This window comes from Barbus barbus (genome assembly GCF_936440315.1).
Source record: "Barbus barbus genome assembly, chromosome: 28".
In the NCBI taxonomy this organism is placed as follows: Eukaryota; Metazoa; Chordata; class Actinopteri; order Cypriniformes; family Cyprinidae; genus Barbus; species Barbus barbus.
The window spans coordinates 11,231,292-11,243,586 of NC_136756.1; positions in this window are offsets into that span (position 1 = coordinate 11,231,292).

Here is a 12,295-nt window from a genome sequence, read left to right on the forward strand (position 1 = left end):
TTGGTAAACACCAAAAGTTAATGCGTGTATAGTAAATGTAATTGTAGACTGCACGAAGAGTGAGTTACAGACATTTGACTAAGTTTACAGTGTAATGGTTGATGGTTTATAAAAACTCGGTTAGAGTTTTCAACAAGGAGACAGAGTGGACGGCTAGTCAGCACGATTTAGCTGCAAGGACTTTGCCAGTGAGTAGCCGGCTCGGTTGCCCTTTATGCATCGTCTGAAAAACACTTATCTACAGAGCCATTCCCTGCTTAGCTGTCGGACGACGTTTTCAACCACCAGCATCGCCAGTACCCGCGTTGCCGCGGCAACGCGACGACTACCAGCACTACTACAGCCATTGTTTTGTTCGCTGCGCCACTGCGCGAAGCAACCATTGTGCTTTTAAGGTCTCTCCGCTCCCCAAGCCACGCTACAGGCCTGCAACGTGTCCTCCTCTGACTGTTTGGGTATTTATTTTATTTCATTGAGTGGCCACTTAGTCATTTGCCGGCTTAGCTTTAATTTTGGGGAATTGAGTGGGTTGGTATAACTGGTCATTGGACTGAATTGTGTTTCATTTGAATTTTACTTTTGATATTTGAACCGTGTATATGTAAATACTATATTTTCAGTAAATGGTGTAAACGTATTTCTGTTGAAGATTTTCATTACATTGGGTTTGTGATATTGATAATTTTGATAGGCCTACTTAAAGTCAGATAATATTATTGAGTTAACAGTAGCCTGGTTTAAAGTGAAAGTGTTTATTAGCGCTGATTAAGATAGCCTATAAGTGACATTTCAATTGATGCTTATTGCGCTTATAGTATTGATAGCTGCATACAATTAGTGTTTCACTTTCATTTAGCTATACAGACACGTTATTGCCATTTTGCATTCAGTTAAAAATTACTATTAAGGTAACCGCTAACAACTAAATAATAATCAGGGAATTATAGTAAAGCATTAATTAATATTAGAGAGAGAGATCTCTCGCTACATAGGAATTCGGGGAGCGCACTCCACACTAATAGCTAGACACGCTAGAGGGCGCTACATAAAATGGGGGCTCGTCCGGGATTTTAATTAATGCAATTAACTAGTTTGTAGTTTGATACTAATAGCCGTTAGCAGTAGCAGTTAAATTTTTGTTAGTTTCTCAAAAAATAATTCAAATAGTTTAAGCTAAAACCCTAAAAGAAAATGGAAGCTAAGTGTAGCGCTGCAGACTTAGTTCAAGAGCTCAAAGACTGGTGCAGAAGAGAAGAGTTGGATGATGCCCATTCCCTCATGGTACTGATTTCTGAAGATGTTGCAAATGCCCAGATTGAAGAAGCCCTAGGAACTATCAAAGCCTTAGGCCGAGTGCGAGTGAGAGGACGGACAGTTAGTCTGAGGCTGGATAGTCACAGAGTGTTATGCGAGTGCAAAGAGACGGTGGACCCCTCCAAAGTCCCTCCTGACCTGTTGCCAGAGGGCCAGACAAAAAAATGGATGATTGTTATTGCTTCGGAAAGTCCTGCTCCTCCGAGTCCGTTAAAGAGTTTGCCGGGAGACCTGCCAGAGGGTGGCTCGGCAGAGTCTATTATTCGTGCGGTGGGTGATTTGCTAGATAAGATGGGGAAACCATCAGGTGAGAACAGCAGTTACCGTCGTCTGAGAGTATTCTCCGGTACTTTGCCAACTCCAGTTGGAGAAGAGTCTCTTGAGCATTGGTTAGAACATGCACGCCTGATGGTCGAGGAGAGCGAGTGTTCCACTAAGGAGAAACGACGACGTATCATGGAAAGTCTGAAAGGTCCTGCGTTAGCTGTAGTAAAGGCTGTGCGGACTACTGATCCAGAAGTTAGTCCTGCTCTGTGCTTAGAAGCCATTGAGAGTGCTTTTGGGTCTGCCGAGACAGGTGAAGACCTGTATTTTGCCTTTAGGTTGCTACAGCAGCAGCCAAAGGAAAAGTTGTCTGACTTTCTGAGGCGCGTAGAGTTGTCGTTGACCAGGGTAGTTCGTCGTGGAGGTCTCCCTACAGGCCGTGCTGACCGTGCTCGAGTGGAGCAGCTGCTGAGAGGTGCTGTCCACTCCGATATGATGCTTGTCCAGCTCAAACTCAGGGAAAGGAAGGAAAACCCTCCATCATTCTTGACACTGCTGAGTGAGATCAGAAGTGAAGAAGAGTATGAGTCATCAAGGATGAGGCTGAACACCTCTGTCCAGAGAGTTCACACAAATCCTGCTACCGACAGCAGACAGGATGATGTTGAGCGTTTGAGAACCGAAATTCAAGAACTCAAGTCAATGTTCACTGCCCTGAGTACTTTGCCTAGCCAGGTGGTAGCAGATAGCAAAGGGCCTGTGTCAAGGACAAAGATGCCCACGCCCGAGACAGGTGGTGATAGTGAGGTAGCTGTGTTAAGAAAACAAGTGAAAAACCTGCAAAAACAAATGACAGGCCATAAGCTTAAAGTCTCTGAATCCCCTCTTTCAGTTCTTCGAGTAGAGCCATCAAGACAAGCCCAGAGTGAGAATAGAAAGCAACCATCTAACGACTCAGATGGGAACTTTTGTTATCGCTGTGGTGAAAACGGCCATTACTCTGCCAAATGCCAGAATGCAGAGAATCAGGCCAAAGTGATTCAAAAGCTGATACACGCTCTAAAGAAAGCTAAACAGGGTGATCCATCTTCTCAAGCCTCAGGCGGTTGTCAAACAAGGTGCTCAACTAAGAAAAGTGAAGTAACCACCCTTGAAAGAGGCGTTCCTCAAGGACTGATCGGCCCCTGTTCAATCATTCCAGTGAAGATAAATGGCCAGCACTGCGATGCACTTCTTGATAGCGGCTCTCAAATCACGATTATCTTTGAGACCTGGTACAAGCACCACTTACCTGATGTCCCAATCCAGCCAGTGTCCGGGTTGGCGATATGGGGTTTAAGCGACACCAGTTAGAGTTCCTTGCGTTGAAATGGGCTATAGTTGATAAATTTCACGATTACCTCTATGGAGCCAAGTTCACCGTATGCACCGACAATAACCCTTTGACTTATGTACTTACCACGGCCAAACTCAATGCGACAGGTCATCGTTGGCTTGCAGCCCTGGCCACCTATGACTTCGACGTAAAGTATAGGCCTGGAAAGACAAACATTGATGCTGACTTGCTGTCTCGCAACTTGCCTGAAGACGGGGAGGGGGATGGCATGCCTCCGAACGTAGTGAAGTCCATATGTAGGCGGGTGGAAGTGGATGTATCCCCAAATTCGTCCCCCAGATATGTGGAACAATTAGGAGCTTCGCCAGCTTGTATACCAGAAGTGTATTCCTTTCCATCTCAGTTACACCTCAGCTCACTGGAGCAACTATCGAAAGTGGACTTGATGGCTGCCCAGAAGAGGGATGCTGTGATCAGACGCGTGATTGAAGCATTGAAACAGGGAGTCTGGCCTAGAAACAAAGACTTAGACCCAGAGATGCTACTGATGAAGAGGGAAGTTGGCAGACTCGTGATGAGAGATGGACTTCTGTACAGAGCAAGCAAGCAAGCTGCAGAGGAGGCACTACAGCTGGTGCTGCCTGCTGAGTTCAGAGAAGTGGTGTTGCACTCTCTTCATGACGACATGGGCCACCTAGGTGTGGAGAGGGTAACTCAACTACTAAGAGTAAGATTCTACTGGCCCAAAATGGCTCATGACACCGAGGAATATGTGCGGAATTGTGGACTGTGCATCACTCGTAAAACACCTGCCAAGAAAGCTGCTTTCCTACACCAAATCACCAGCAGTGGTCCTATGGACCTGGTGTGTATTGACTTTTTGTCAATGGAACCCGATTCCAGAGGCATTAGTAACGTCCTGGTTGTGACCGATCACTATACAAGATATGCACAAGCCTTTCCTGCAAAGAATCAGAAAGCCCTGACAGTAGCTAAGATCCTAGTTGAAAAGTATTTCGTTCACTATGGCTTACCTGTTAGGATTCATTCTGATCAGGGAAGAGATTTTGAGGCGAGACTGATAAGGGAACTGCTGACAACCTTGGGTATACGGAAATCACGAACGACTCCGTATCACCCTCAGGGGGACCCCCAGCCGGAGCGTTTCAACCGTACTCTGCTCTCTATGCTGGCTACGTTAGGCCAAGAGAAGAAGAGATCCTGGAGTCAGCATGTAGCCTCATTAGTGCATGCGTACAACAGCACAAAAAGTGATGCGACGGGATACTCTCCTTACTACTTAATGTTCGGTAGGGAAGCCAGACTGCCTGTAGACCTGTGCTTTGAAACGTCAAAAGATGGAACTGAGGAGAGGAACCATTTCCAGTACGTCGAAAGCCTAAAACGGGACCTGCAAAGAGCCTATCGACTGGCTAGTTATGCTGCTGACAAGACTCACTTGAGGAACAAGAGAGCATATGATCAAAAGGTTCGTTTTCAGAACATACAGGAGGGAGACCGAGTTCTTCTGAAGAATCTAGGACTTAAAGGGAAACACAAGCTGGAAAGCCGATGGGGTTCCATACCCCATGTAGTGGTAGGAAGGATGCCGAACTTGCCTGTATTCCATGTGAGACCTGAGGGAGGCAGAGGCGGCGTAAGAACCATCCATCGTGACCACATCTTACCTATTGGGCAAGCTGTGAGGATCCCAGTGGAGCAAGCCTGTGAAGAAAACCCAGGGAGACTAAGAACACGTTCAGTCCAGCCAAGACAAAAACAACCAATCATGAGTCAAAGAGAAGAAGTCCCAGAGATGACGGATTCCTCCTCGGATGGGGAGGGTGACCATTCCAGTAGACCATACCGGGAGTACGTGGAACGTCTACTGAAGAGGAGAGAAGTGTCCGATGGAGTCTCAGAGCGTGCACAGTATGAAGACGCCATAGAACCAAATCCTGTGCAGTCAGCAGAAGAGCTAGAGTCCAATATAGAAGATGACGAAGAAGGGCAAGCGGTGACAGATTCGGATCCTTATGATTCCGGAACAGACCTGGATGATGGAAGAAATTCTGTATACGCACCTAAAGGAAAACTAAGCTCTAAAACAAAAGTTAATAGAGTACTAAGACCAAGCATAACTGAGAAAAGACGAATAAAACCAGTATTGAGACTTACCTATGATGAACCTGGAAAGGCAAGTGAGCAACCACTTACCATAGTTCATAGAGGAGTAATTATTAAACTAGGAAAACACTAGGTTTTCACTTAGTTCCTAAGTAGGAGCTCATAGTTCTAAAAAAAAAAAAAAAAAAAGTTAATTTCTCTACATAGCTGCATTGGGGAATAATGTTTTATGTCTAATGAGGACATTTAGACATTTAGTAAGGGGAGGATGTAGCCCTATGGGAATTTTGGGGTATTTCCTAAAAAGCACTGTTTTTATTTTGGTTATTTTCTTTTAAATGTACATTTCATGTTTGTTAAAAAATGTTTAAATAATGTTTATGTGTGTTAGAAAATAAGTTAAGTTAAAATTCACTTACCTAGAAGAAAGATCCAATCGGGGGTCAGGGTGAGAGGTCGCGAGGAAGCAAAAAGATAACGTTGGGAGAACGAGACCGGGAAAAAAAGGAGAGAGGAAGACATGACTGAGAATTGCGCTGTGACTGCCACGTTAGAAATTGGTAAACACCAAAAGTTAATGCGTGTATAGTAAATGTAATTGTAGACTGCACGAAGAGTGAGTTACAGACATTTGACTAAGTTTACAGTGTAATGGTTGATGGTTTATAAAAACTCGGTTAGAGTTTTCAACAAGGAGACAGAGTGGACGGCTAGTCAGCACGATTTAGCTGCAAGGACTTTGCCAGTGAGTAGCCGGCTCGGTTGCCCTTTATGCATCGTCTGAAAAACACTTATCTACAGAGCCATTCCCTGCTTAGCTGTCGGACGACGTTTTCAACCACCAGCATCGCCAGTACCGCGTTGCCGCGGCAACGCGACGACTACCAGCACTACTACAGCCATTGTTTTGTTCGCTGCGCCACTGCGCGAAGCAACCATTGTGCTTTTAAGGTCTCTCCGCTCCCCAAGCCACGCTACAGGCCTGCAACGTGTCCTCCTCTGACTGTTTGGGTATTTATTTTATTTCATTGAGTGGCCACTTAGTCATTTGCCGGCTTAGCTTTAATTTTGGGGAATTGAGTGGGTTGGTATAACTGGTCATTGGACTGAATTGTGTTTCATTTGAATTTTACTTTTGATATTTGAACCGTGTATATGTAAATACTATATTTTCAGTAAATGGTGTAAACGTATTTCTGTTGAAGATTTTCATTACATTGGGTTTGTGATATTGATAATTTTGATAGGCCTACTTAAAGTCAGATAATATTATTGAGTTAACAGTAGCCTGGTTTAAAGTGAAAGTGTTTATTAGCGCTGATTAAGATAGCCTATAAGTGACATTTCAATTGATGCTTATTGCGCTTATAGTATTGATAGCTGCATACAATTAGTGTTTCACTTTCATTTAGCTATACAGACACGTTATTGCCATTTTGCATTCAGTTAAAAATTACTATTAAGGTAACCGCTAACAACTAAATAATAATCAGGGAATTATAGTAAAGCATTAATTAATATTAGAGAGAGAGATCTCTCGCTACATAGGAATTCGGGGAGCGCACTCCACACTAATAGCTAGACACGCTAGAGGGCGCTACATTAAATCCTAATTTCACGGTTTAAGTCTTTCCACCCAATTATGTATTTTGGAAAAAAATGGTATACATCTGCCAGTTGCAAATGTTTACAATAGTATGTCAGTTTTCCAAAATGGTGCATTTAAAAGCGCTTGATATTTTAGAAATGTAGTTGAACTGATGTTGGTGTGGATCAATTCAACTCTTCTAGTTTAGTAACTGAAGTTTTATCCCCAACACATGAAAGCTGCACAATCAAACTTTCCAAACCACTCGGATGCTTTATCTCTGCTTAGCAATCTGTTAAACACTGCAACAACATAACTCAAGTACTGAATCAGTCAGATTTATGCATTAATCATTTATGTTTTGTGAACTGAGTCAACCATTGCATTGAAAAGCATGCAACTGATATGCAGACTGATTATTTCATGAAATCAGACATCACTCCTTCCCTCATAAACTCATGAATGCAACAAAGACAACTAGATAATTTTTTTCTTTTTTTGGTCCAAGACTTACATTTTGGTCTGTTTCTTCCACAAAGCTATTGTATGATTTTGGAAGACTTGGACTTTATGATACTGTACATTGAACTATACCTTTAACAATCATATAAAAGGCCAAAATGACATAAAACCAATGAAACTGATACAGCTTGACCGGCTCATCTAAACATATAAAGCTCTGAAACTCTACTACCTCTATTCCACTCTCACATCTCCTCCAGCAGCCAAGATGGACAGCAGTATCTGCATGTGTTGGGTAGAATAAAGAGCCAATATAAAAATGGATTTACTGGTGTCTTCCACAGAGCAGATGTTGGCAGGACACGACGTCATTTGACTTGTAAAAGTCGAGTGGGAAGACAAGGATCTGGTGCAAATAATAATAAATAATACAAAACAGCTGTATTAAAAAAATAAGTTCACTTTATGGCTCTTCCATGCCCCCCCCCCCCCCCCCCCCCCATTAAGACAAACAATGGAATTACAATGAACTGAAGGCCTATGCATCTACTGTAATGCATCCACACTCTAAATAACTCTCTGTGCTCCTGATTCAGAGATGCTGCTATTTCCTTCATAAAAACCCAACAGGTAATTCCATGGAATGAGCGTCTAGGAATTTGCACCAGATCCTTGTCTTCCCGCTCAACTTTTACAAGTCAAATGGCGTCGTGTCCTGCCAACATCTGCTCTGTGGAAGACACCAGTAAATCCATTTTTATATTGGCTCTTTATTAATAATATAAAAAAATACAAAATAATTTTTTGCTCAATAACACACATTGTTTGTTTTTTTATTTATCTATTTTTATCATTTAATTTAAAAGCCTTTTTTATTTTATTTCTGTACTGTAATACATAATGCAAAATAATACTATATATAAATATATATAATTAATTTTAATACAAATATTTTCTAGTAACAGTGTGCAGTTTAATTATAATTTATGTATTTTATAGGTTTCTAATTGTAGAATTTTGTTTTCTAACAAAATATTCATATTTTTAAAATATTCACGGTTCTAGATATGTTTCTAGAGTTATGCATTTTATTTTGCTTTAAGAAAAAGCATTGTGAGGTGATTGGTAACACGACAAAGTGTGTGCACATTAAAATGTCATGCCAAAGAGCGACCGGTCAAGTTTTCAAAATGTCTCCTTTTGTGCTCTCCAGAAGAAAGAAAGTCATATAGAATTGTAATGTGAATGTAAGTAAATGACATTCATTTTTGGCTATTCTTTCCTTATCCAATCTCTCACACAAACATAAACCTTCTTGGTCCTGGGGGATAGCACAGTTTACTTTTTGAAACCTTTCCTCTCACCCCTTGTTTGCATTGGCGCAGCATCTGAATCTCATTGGCTTCAAAGTCAGTGGCAGAACGAGGCGTAACAATCAGTTACAATATGAGCCACAAGCATCAGAGATACAGGGCGATCTGATTTCACAACATATGGCATCACCTGTTCTCAAGCATATCGCTCATCCCAGCGTATCCCACTCAAACATCTGTGGCCAATTTATCATTCTCACATTAAACAGAGGATTTTTCAGATGCCTGACTGAATCTGTTCTCAAACCCATAATGCACTAAATCCTGTTATATATCACTCACAGCATATCTCAGCTTGTCATAGACAGCAATGTAATATGACACCGTATTTTTGACCCAGTTTACAGAGGGTGGGTTGGTTAATGTATTAATTAAATGCGTATTTGATTTTCTCAGAGCTTTGAACCTGCGGATCAGATTTTATATGAGTTAAAACATAGGGGAAATTGGTACAAGTTGTCACACAGGGAAGTTATAATAAGGAAGTTGGAAATTGTTACAAAGTCTCAGTATATGCTATTAGACCATACTAGTATATATTCAAAAACGTGTCAAGTTATCAGATGTTTTCAATGTTATAAATTTAAATTTAATTTATTTGTAATATTTTTATACAAAAATAAGATTTTTTTAAAGTCAAGTCAAAGTCAAGTCAAAGTTTATTTATAAAGCACTTTTTTTTAAAAACAACAAGTGTTTATCAAAGTGCTGTACATGCAAGAAGTAATAAGAAAAATGATACAACCAGTGACACTAAAAAACACTAAGAGACAATAAAACAATAAAAAGAAGCAGCTCTCACATAGCGTTAAATGCCAAACTATAAAAATACGTTTTTAGGCTAGATTTAAAGACAACAAGTGTTTGAGCCTGTCTAATGTAGAGGGGCAAGCTGTTACAGAGCTTCGGTGCCGCCACTGCAAAAGCCCGGTCACCCCTGCTCTTTAGCCTTGCCAGCGGGACAACCAAAAGCAAATGGTCAGCAGACCTAAGTGCTCTTAATGGAACGTATGGCTTAATCAAATCGGACAGATATGTAGGTGCTACCCCATTAAGAGCTTTAAAAACAAAAACTAGAATCTTAAAATTAATCCTAAAACGGACAGGTAACCAATGAAGGGAAGCCAGAACCGGGGAGATATGTTCCATCTTTCGTGTACCAGTCAGCAGACGAGCTGCCGCATTCTGGACCATCTGTAGTCTAGAAAGAGAGGCCTTACTAATGCCTATATAAAGGCCATTGCAGTAATCCAAACGAGTTGAAACAAAGATATGTAAAATTCTTTGAAAGTCTTTAGGAGACAGCAAAGATTTTACCTTGGTAAGTTGTCTCAACTGGAAAAAACTAGATTTAACTACAGAGTTAATCTGTTTATCCAATTTAAAATCACTATCCAAGATAACTCATAAATTTTTAACATAAGGCTTCACAAATGGATTCAATTCACCAAGGTCCAAACCAACTGAATCACAGATACCTCCCGGAGTAAACAGCATAACTTCAGTTTTGTTTTCATTAAAATTTAGGAAATTTAGTGCCATCCAGGCCTTAATTTCCTCTAGGCACTGCATTAGAGGCGCTAGAGAACTGATATCTTCTCGTTTCAATGGCAGATACATTTGCGTGTCATCTGCATAACAATGAAAGGAAATACCAAACTTCCTAAAAATCTGTCTCAAAGGAAGCATATACAAGGAAAACAAAATAGGCCCCAAAATGGAGCCCTGGGGGACCCCACATGTGAAAGAAGCAGTTGAGGAGACAAACTCTCCGAACCGAACTGAAAAAGTTCTTTCATGCAAATAGGATCTAAACCATCCCAACGCAGTACCCTTAATTCCAACACACTGTTCTAAACGTGTAATCAAAATATTATGATCCACAGTATCAAATGCAGCCGTGAGGTCCAGTAAAATCAAAATCGCATTAAAGAAATGAATAGGTTTTTATAAGGACTTTTATTCAGTGAGGATATATTAAATGATCAAAAGTGACAATAAAGCTATTTATAATATTCTATATGATAGTTCTGTAAGGTTCTATTTCAAATATAGGCTGTTCATTTACATTTTCTAAAATAATTCTAAAATATATATATATATATATATATATATATATATATATATATCTCACAATTCCCAAAAATATGAAGCAGCACAACTGTTTTCAAAAGTGATAATAGTAAGAAATGTTTCTTGAGCAGCAAATCAACATGTAAGAATGATTTCTGAGGATCATGTGACACTGAAGACTGGAGTAATGCTGCTCAAAATTCAGCTTTGCATCACAGGAATAAATTACATTTTAAAACATATTCAAATAGAGAAAAGTTGTTTAAAATTAAAATTATATTTGAAAGTATCACTGTTTTTATTGTATTTTTGATCAAATAAATGCAGCCTTGGTGAGTCTAAAAGACTTATTTCAAAAACAATAATAATCATACTGACCTTTTTCATGTTTCTTAAATTGTTTGCTGTTCAAGTTTTGATGAAAAGCCACAAACTACTCAATGAACTGTATCTTTTTTTTTTTGCTGGGCAATATTGGTGTAAATATTCAATAGTTAACCCTTTAAGCTACGTGTAAAAATAACTTTCACAAATAAACCTCAATACCACGACTGAGGTGAGACCCTTGAGCAAGAACCACCGAACCCCCAACTGCTCCCCGGGCGCCGCAGCAATGGCTGCCCACTATGTTCAATACTGTGTGCACACTTGGATGGGTTAAATGCAGAGCACAAATTCTGAGTAAGGGTCACCATACTTGGCTGAATGTCACTTCACTTCACACTTGGATGGGTTAAATGCAGAGCACAAATTCAGAGGAAGGGTCACCATACTTGGACACACACCATTCCCTTTCCCTTAAGAAATATTCACTTGATTAAGAAATGTGACAACTAGCCCTTTATAAAACTAAAAATGTCCACCCACAAAATTCAACTGAGCAATGCATCACAAATATAAAAATAAAAGAAAATAGTTGCTCATGTGTGTCATTTGAAAAAACACTGTGGGCCAGATGAAGGCTTTTACTTAAGGCCTCCGCCATATCTTTTAGAATTTCCCTTGCACAGGAAATTAGTCTTTAGTGATAGAATATATGAATTTTTGTGTGTGAAAAAGCTAAAATTGATGCAATAATAATTCTGCAGTATTGGCTGCAATAAAACTCTATAGCATACTATTTATTGCTAGAGATTCAATGTCGTTTTACTTTTTAAAAAGCTGTCCAGAAACATGTTCATTTATAGAATGAGTGAAATTATGCATTTTATTAGAAATTTGTGGTGTTCAAGAGAATAAAAGAATGATTCCAGCAAATGATTTTAGTTTTATGGCAGAGCAGATGCCCTTGGGGACTGCTGTTGTTAACTGCCTTTTCATAAGTATTTTCCCAATGTTTAGAGCAATATTACGTTTTGATATAATTCCGATAACTCATGGCTTCCAGGCAACTGGAATCGCCTTCATCTAGAGAGAGAGAGCAAGAAACAGGGAAAATATCTCAACAGTCCACTGCTTTCCAAACAAATGAAAGTCCATTTCTGCAGAGGAATAACACGCATTTCAGCAGGGCTGCTGAGAGCAACATATTCGGTTTTCTTGTCTCTTATATTAAACACAAACAGTCCAAAGCAGCATCAAAATTCACATCTTTGATGGTTTTCTATGTTTCAGCTCTTTTCAGTTCTAACAGATTTCTCTCTCAGTTATGTTGCATATATTAACTTCCAACTGAATTTAACACTAGTGGTGTTAAAGTACCAACAACTTTATTTTTTACACATTGATTATAATGACAGTTTATTAATAGAAACTTAT